The 8,508-nt window shown below is 35.9% G+C and overlaps 1 long non-coding RNA gene across 1 annotated transcript; it reads right to left on the reverse strand.

The window, feature by feature from the left end:
• Positions 1 to 4,805: 4,805 nt before the first annotated feature.
• On the reverse strand, positions 4,806 to 8,221 carry LOC120499749. Its single transcript, XR_005626958.1, has 3 exons — positions 8,153 to 8,221; positions 5,152 to 5,311; positions 4,806 to 4,941 (listed from the first exon to the last, which is right to left on the reverse strand). It is a non-coding gene; the product is annotated as an uncharacterized LOC120499749 (long non-coding RNA).
• Between the last annotated feature and the right edge of the window lie 287 nt (positions 8,222 to 8,508).

Genomic DNA, 8,508 nt, shown 5'->3' on the forward strand with positions numbered 1-8,508 from the left:
GTTATGACTAATAAAACACTGATTTTATTCTGCTTAATATATACTGATTTTTCCACATTGCAAAACACTATGCCATATAGTATCTACCCATACTGATATTGTCAGATGCCAGGTCCACATACCTCAAGATATTCTTATTTACTTTTAGTACCCCAGGGAATGTGGCCAATAAAAGTTTCAAGGCAAATACAGAACATTTTACTAGAAAAGCAACATTACGTTACAGAGCAGATCACCTGTTCTTCATTTTTGTGTTTACTCCATGTTTACTTCCCTCTCTCTATCTGAAATCATCACTGAAATACATCCTTAAAGATAAAATTCCTTTATTAATTTCCCAGTGAAAATGTTTCATGCTTTTAGTGATTCCCAGTTAAAAAAAATTATTGTAGGAAAGAGAGACAAATACAGATGCAGGGCCCGTGCCTTTATTCATACTGGGCTAGGTGTGGGAGATGTGGGAAATAAGGAACACGGAATTTTCAAAGATGCTGAGGCTGGGTATCCCTGCCCTACAATACCTCTCACTCATCAGACTAAAGGGGGAAATTTTAGACATCACAGCAAATGAACAGCCATCTCCAGCCTTGAGGTATGAACTAATTTCATTACATTTTACTGTAGTTGCACTACAGCTGGATGAAATATTTCAAGCCATTTCTGAACACAGTCCATTTCTAAGCAGCATGATAAATTGAACTGGTAACACTTAGTTCATTAATTCTTTATAAATACCTAACAGATGTAATGTTAGGATATGAATGAAAAATTTCACAGAGGTGTCCCATTTTATAAATCTTCTCATCACAGAACCTTCCTTAACCCTCACAGCAAGAAAATAAGTCACAAAAGAAAACCACAACTAGAGTTGCATTAGAAGAAATATTACATATAAAATTCAAAGTATAATGACACAGCAGATGATCATCTGTCTATTTCAGCTATCCAACTGTCTTTTTTTGCTCTCAGATCTGCTAATATTAATTAATTTACATACATTTTTGAAACATGGGTAATTATTTGCAGTGCTCATTGTTATGTTGTGAACTAACTAGCCAGATGTTAAACATTATACTTGTGGAATTTCCACATCATTAGAATGGAAATACAAAGGGAGCAGTGTCTAACTTCTACCTTTTTACACCACTAATATGAAGGTTAAATATAGAAATTACAAGGCAGACTTTGCCTTTTCCTTGATATTTTAACTTTTTTTCATTATGAGTTGAAGGACAGGACTCATGAAATACTTGTAATATGATGATCTGTGTTGTATGTAGGTAAAACCTTATAAAAGAAAAGCCTTGTAAAATCAGGCTTTATTTTTATTTCAGCTGAATTAAGAGCTAGTCTGTTAAGTTCCCATGAGAAAGAATCATAAGAATGAGAATCAGTTTGCATAACAATCTATTCTTGTAAGAAGGCAGTTTGCATCTGTTAAAAATAAGAAGTCTATCCCATGAGAATCCACAAAGGAAAAACGTGAACACCTGTGTAAAGAGAGAGCCTTAGCATGTACACACAAACACCTTTTAACCAATGCATTGTGTGGCAAGAAAGTTACTAACCAATTAGAATTAAACACGATAGCTTGGAAAACTGGATAAAAATAGGCTGTAACATTAAAGTGGGGCTTTTGCCACTGAAACTTTGAAGTGTTATGCCCGTCATTATTCGTTGCTATTGTTATAAATCTGTAACTTTGAAATACCTGAAAGAGGAACAGTTTTCTGAATGGTAATCTCTAATCTTTCTGACTGTCTACAGTACTAACACAAAAGAAGATGCTTTCTCCCCTGCCTCCCCCTCGTTAAATGAATATATCACTTCTAAAGAATGCACAAACAGATTTGGGAAAACTGTATTAATTTAAACTTTTCTGAACTTTGAATTCATATTCTGGACAACAAATTTTCAACCAAATAACTATTATTTCAAATCTTATTTCTTAAAATTTCTTCCAATTTTTCACAGCTTGCAAAAGGAGAAGCAATATTGGATGGTCAGGAGAAACTCTACAGAAATGTTTCTTGAAGGAAGAAAAGAGCACCCAATATTACAGAATTATATATAGAGAATGATATATAATATATAGAATTATAGAATGGACTGGGCTGGAAGCAACCTTAAAGATCATCTAGTTCCAAACCCCCTGCCATGAGCAGGGACACCTTCCACTAGACCAGGTTGTTCATAGCTTCATCCACCCAGACTTAAACACTTCCCGGGGTAGGGCATTCACAATTTCTGTCCTTGGAGCTAGGTTAATAATTTTAATTTTCTACTAAAAAAAAAAAAAAAAAAAAAAAAAAAAAAATGAACTGAGAGGTTTCAACAAAATTGTATCACCTGGTGCAATTGCCCCACTTCAGGGGGGCCAAACAGACATGGCTGCAGTGGGATCTCAAGATGATGGAAGGAGGCCAAAGAAACACCACCAAAATAGAAATAATGGAGGAGATGAACAACAAACTGAACTGAGAGGTTTCAACACAATTGTATCACCTGGTACAATTGCCCCACCTCAGGAGGGCCAAACAGACATGGCTGCAGTGGGATCTCAAGATGATGGAAGGAGGGATCTGCTTAGTGAGATTGCAGACAAGGAGAATGAAAGATAAAAGTACAAATTTGAGAGTGTCAAGAGCGATGGCATTCTGGAAAGAAATACACTAAAAGCACAAGTATTACAGATGTATTATTCCAGGTGTCCTATTGTCAAATTAACTCCATGGCATTCTGGAAAGAAATACACTAAAAAGCACAAGAAAGTATTACAGATGTATTATTCCAGGTGTCCTATTGTCAAATTAACTCCCTAGCTGACATGCAATGTTTGTATAAAGCATGAAGACCTTTTTTTTTAACTACCATGAAGTGAAAATCTAAGGTGCAGAAGTCAAAGTGCAGCAACCATTCACATTTTCAAACACAAAGAATAGCTAAGTCGCTGTTTTCTTAAGCAGTTCTCTTGATTGATGGGCTACCTGGAATAACAGTCTATTCTCTGTCTCTGGAAATAGAAATGTTTATTTTGCAGTTACTATGATGTCTAGCCTTCACAGCTGAAGTCTACAAGTGATGCTTGCCCAAAATCAATAATTTCTATCCTTCTCCTGAAATCTCTCATCTCATGGTCTTGTGAACTTTTATTATTCCTTCCTGTATTAATAAAATACAATGGCAAAATATTGATTATTTTATATATATATCCAGCTAATAAGAGGCATGACAGAGTTTAAACACAGAGACAAATCCCAATAATTTTTCCTCATCTAAATCCTTTTTTTGCTACACTATACCATAGCCCACTACTCAGCAAAATATAAAATGCAATGAGGATTTCTACTGAGTCAACATGAAATTTTATTTAGTGATCTAAACACCCAGCCAGTAGTGACTTGAACCCTTTTAAGCTGCCACAAGTACAGCTAACTGCATAGAAGCCAAAACTTTCATAGGCCTGGTCTTCAGCTATCCTGTCCCAGCCAAAAATCACACATATGACCCTGAATAAATAATCAGATAGAAATTTCTATTTTAGAAGACTAATTATTTTTGGTAATTGATCTCATGCAAATCTTTGGCTGACATAGAAAATTATTTGCAAACCATTTACACACACTACTCCATTTTTATTGGAAAAAAATCAGAAAAAATAGAAATATGGTGATAATAGATTATTTTAAGGTGTAGAATGGGGGGTAGGGAAGGAACATTTAGCTTAACTGCGTTTAAAAAACATTTTAAAGCTATATGACATGTAAAACCCAACGATTTTATAATACTGTCAAATCTTTGATATAGGGTATAGCATAAATAATACTTGTCAGAGACTTCTAACAGCCTACACTTTCTTCAAAACATTTTATTGTATCAGTTTTGTACAATTAACATTCCTATGGTTGTGGGGGCACCTAGTGGCAAGCTAAGCATGTTTTATATATAAAGTACCTGATTGTCAATTATCAGAAAACTGGTTTATTTGCAGAGAACTATTCTGTTGCTTCAATAAAAACCACTTTTTATGTAATATGAAATTCAACACAAAGTCACATTAAGAAATAACAGCTGGACACAACACACTGGCAATTTCCCTGACTTCCCCTCCCTTCCCTACTCATGTCTGATATGTGTCTATAGGAGCTGAAAAATAGACTTTGAAAATAAAATCCCTTTTTAACCTGTATTCCCTGTCAGAATTCATTACTCTCTGAGCAGCTTCTCTTAGACATTTCACACAAGAAGGGTTTAATGTTTAATGCTAAACTTACTTATTTGAAGATATTTCATGCTACACTGGATTTTGATTTAGCAGAGGGATATGACAGAGCAGTGAAATCACAATACAAGCAGAACATAGCAGTTCAACATACAGTAGGATCACAGTGCAAATACGATTCCTATTACTGGTCCTTATATGTTTGTTATGATGACACTGGGTATCCCCAGTCACCAGGAGGGAATATTTGTATTGAATCCAGCCCAAGCCTGTTTCTATCTAAGTTCATTTCGTTGCCTGTCTTTTTATACCCTATTGAACAGCTTACACCCTTCCTCCATGTTAGTCAGGCTAGCTCGGGAAAACACTCACATTCTTCATTAACTTGAGAAATAAATAAAATAAAGTAATCAGTTACACAACCAGCTAACCCTCTCAACAGGTACAGCCAGCTGATCTAAACCAAAGTTTACCCTCTAGTCCTCCTCATGCTGGCCTAAAATCAGCTTTCTTTGAAATACCTGTTGTCACTCCTCTCTTCCCCGAGCTACGTGAACCAATTGCCTGCACCCACCTCATCTGAGCAGTCTTCCACAGCAGCATGAGTGTTGTTCAGTCACACCACCATCTCTTTTTCCTTGCCTCCATCTGGAGGGGACCATGCAGCGGCAGATTTCTAATTATATAAAAGCTGTGCTCAGATACCACAAGGAGATCACCTGAAAAGACAGTTCTCTCTTTCATTCCAAGACATACAACATAATATATGCAATAGGTACAAAGGCAAGGAGAAATTTTTCATTTATATAAGTTTCCTAAATAAAATAAATTTAAAAATAATATTTCCTCATTTCAAAAATCAAGAATTTTATATGAACAGTGAATCCTCTCTGGAGGTTTTATGGTTTGTTTCATCTATTCAAATTTACCATGCAGCTTTCCAATAAGCTTCCTCAGTTGTCTTCCTTAAGGCTTTCTCCCTGATCAGTTGAGCAGATTCATCTGTGAAATTGTTTTTCCTTTCCTCATTTCTGTCCAAGGCCCATATGAAGAAAAACAGGCAAGCAGTCTTCATTCTAAGCCTTCATTCTATAGAGAAAAATCCCAGTGTTTGCAGAGATGAACCATACAAGGATGTTTTACTTGCTCCTTAAAGAATCCTTGGCACTTAGTTCTGTCCTACACTTTATTTGGTGGCACATTCTGCATGCCAAAGACACTGATATTTCAATTATTAATATTTTACTACTCAGAAGCCTCATGATCTAACCTTGTAATTACAGCACTAATTCATAAATGCCAGCTTTAACTAGGTTTGTTGGGTTGGTTCAGGGGTTTTTTTGCTTGTTGTTTTATTTTGGGTTTCGTGGTTTTTTTACCTAGATGTATCCAGCAGCAAGCTGGATACATCTAGGTAAAAAAATATCTCCACACTATCTCCACTGGGCTGTGCAGATCCTGAACAAAGTCTTCAAGGCTGGTAATAGGCAGTGCAGCTCCTCTCTAGAGAATTGGAGAAACAAAAAAAGAAAGAAGATTTTTCCATGGGACTACAACACAGTTTTATCACACTTAGGAACAGAAAAGGCAAGGTAAAGTTGCAGCCTAAATCCCAATATATATATATCTTTTTAGCCTGTACTGGTGCCTCATGGGGTCCACCTCCAGAAGCCAGATCCTTCCCCAGGAGTCAGTATCCACCTGCCAGCAGCCAGAGTTCTGACTGTTCAACCTGCTCCTCACAAGAGAGAAAGACGACTGATCCTCCTATCCTCAATAACCTCACGTAGCTCTGTCACCAACATCATTTTGACTAACAACTCTTATCAGCTGGATCTCATTACCAGCTACAGAGAAAGTTCACTGAACTCATTATAGATAGCAGATAGGAATCACTTGTTCATTTTTTTGTCAGGATACAGAAATGCTGTGCAACTCTATTGCCATATTATAAGTTTCTCTCTCTGTAAAACTGCACATTTTGACATGTCTCACTTCAACTAACAAAATTTTTTTATGTACAGAAATGGATTCTTTTGATGAAATTATTCTATCAAAACTACCTCTCACCATTACACAGAAGCATTACAAAGTAGGAATAAAATAGCACAGAGTGAACTGCCCTCTGAATCTCTGGCACATGGTCTTGCATCTTTATCTAGGACTTTTCTAGAAAAAACATTTTAAGCATTTAAAACTGCTTAAAATCACAAAGTCAGTCTTTTCCAGCCCACATTAAGAGAGCATAAGTGAGTAAACCTATTAGCATAAATAAACACAGGAAGAGGTTAGCTAATTAGTCAACCTGATTTTCAGTGTTTATACAGCTGTAAGGCAGCAATTTCCCTGCATGGATGAAATAACTAAGATATGCCCAGCCAGAGAGGGATGGCCATAAATGTGAAAAATACAAATATTTGTGTGAAGATTTTGCTATAGTTTATATATAAAAATATAGCAAAAAAGTATATTGCTATAGTTTATATGTAAACCATAAACTATATAAACACTGCATTGCCTCATCTGTGACAATTAAACTGTTTTTATTATATCATTATTACAGTGCTGAAAAGATAGCATTACCCTCAAAGTGACCTGAAAAATACTTGCTGTACAGTTTAAGTATTAGAATTAACTCTTTCCCAGATTATTTGAATCAGACAGATATCCTTTCACAGTGTCAACAGAAAAGGGAAGTATTGTTTTTACCTAATATGATGTGCAAGTGTGGAAAAAAATTATAGGAAATGAAAACTATAAAACAGATGAACAAACTTAGAAAATTTACTGACATACCACAGAAATTTCAAATGTATCTACAGGGCCTCTATCCAGTATTATTAAAGCGTGTTTTGTCATTGTCATCTTTTCATCTTTATTTGCCCATATATAAATATCTTTTCTCTTTTTAAGTAATGTATCTCCTCTATACCCTTTTTATTGTCCTCATGCTACAGTCTTATCATTTCAATGCTGAAAGCATACAAGATAAAGTCGACTTTCATCACCCAAAACAAGGATACCACGATTTTTGGAGACCACAGATAAAGAAGGCATTCTGGTAAGACTTATTTTCAGCACTGGGTTATTCTGGAGCATTCATTCACACATGAACCAGGTCATGTCCTAATATACTTTCAAACAGATGATGGATCTTCACTTTTCTCTCATGAATAGTCATTAGTATTTATTGCTATTCCAGAAAGTCCAGCTAAATTCACCCACATCAGAACATAATTAGTACTCTCCAGGTTAGGGAACTTGTCCACCTAGCACAGTATTCTGTCTCAGACAATGTCAACAGAATATTTCAGGGGAGGAGACAAGCCTGAAAACTTTCTTATGTCTGCTTTCCCTCTATTTTCCCAGGACCTGCAACTACTATATTTATGATACTAGAGTGTGCTCCCTTCCCTAATCTCTTATTTTCCATATGAATAAATATTTTCTATAAATCTGCTTTTTTTTTTTAACTGATTATACCCTCTGCTTCTATGGCCTTCAGTAGTAGCAACTTGCAGAAGATCACTGCCTCATGTATAAAGAATTGCTTTCTTCCTGTTCAAATCAACCTTTTCTAGTTTAAATGCCCTCTAATTCTTTTTCTGTGGGTCTTAGAGAATAATATCTCCAAATTCAACTTCTTGCTCAGCCTTCTCTGAACTTCCTCTCTAAACTGAAATCCCTGTCTTTCCTCATTGCCTTTTCTAACTGTTCTTGTCTCCTTACAGAACTTCAGTTTTGTCTTGATCTTCATGTACTCCTTGATGATACTCAATACCTTGCTGACCATGTTGATTGCTGCTGCATTATAAGACAGTGATTTCAGACAGCTGTCCAAAATGACTGTAAAATGTTTTTCCTTAATTGTAAACATCAATTCAAAATTTGGTACTGTGTCAAGCTGAACATGTTCCTTATATTACTTACCTTAAAGCAGTTCAAAGTGAAACTCAGCTGCCCCATTTTGTTGAATCTCTCAGTTTTGCAACATCTCACTTGAAGCCCTTGCTACTGACACGGCATTTTTGCTACTGACACGGTATTTGGCTGTCCCACAAAGTATCTACTGCACTTTGTACAACACATCTAGCAGCCTTCATTCTGCTGGTGGAATTTTAACTGCTTATGAGCTAAACATTTATTAGGTTTTGGAATTTGTTATTCATTTAATTTCTCTTTTGAAGTTAGGATTACTATGCTCTTACCCAGCTCTACACTGATTAGGTTAGCTACTGATACATGGGGCATATCTGATCACATCAGGACAACAGAAATAGCCTGAT

The sequence above is a fragment of the Passer montanus genome, unplaced genomic scaffold (assembly GCF_014805655.1).
Source record: "Passer montanus isolate IOZ18808 unplaced genomic scaffold, ASM1480565v1 scaffold17, whole genome shotgun sequence".
Lineage (NCBI taxonomy): Eukaryota > Metazoa > Chordata > Aves > Passeriformes > Passeridae > Passer > Passer montanus.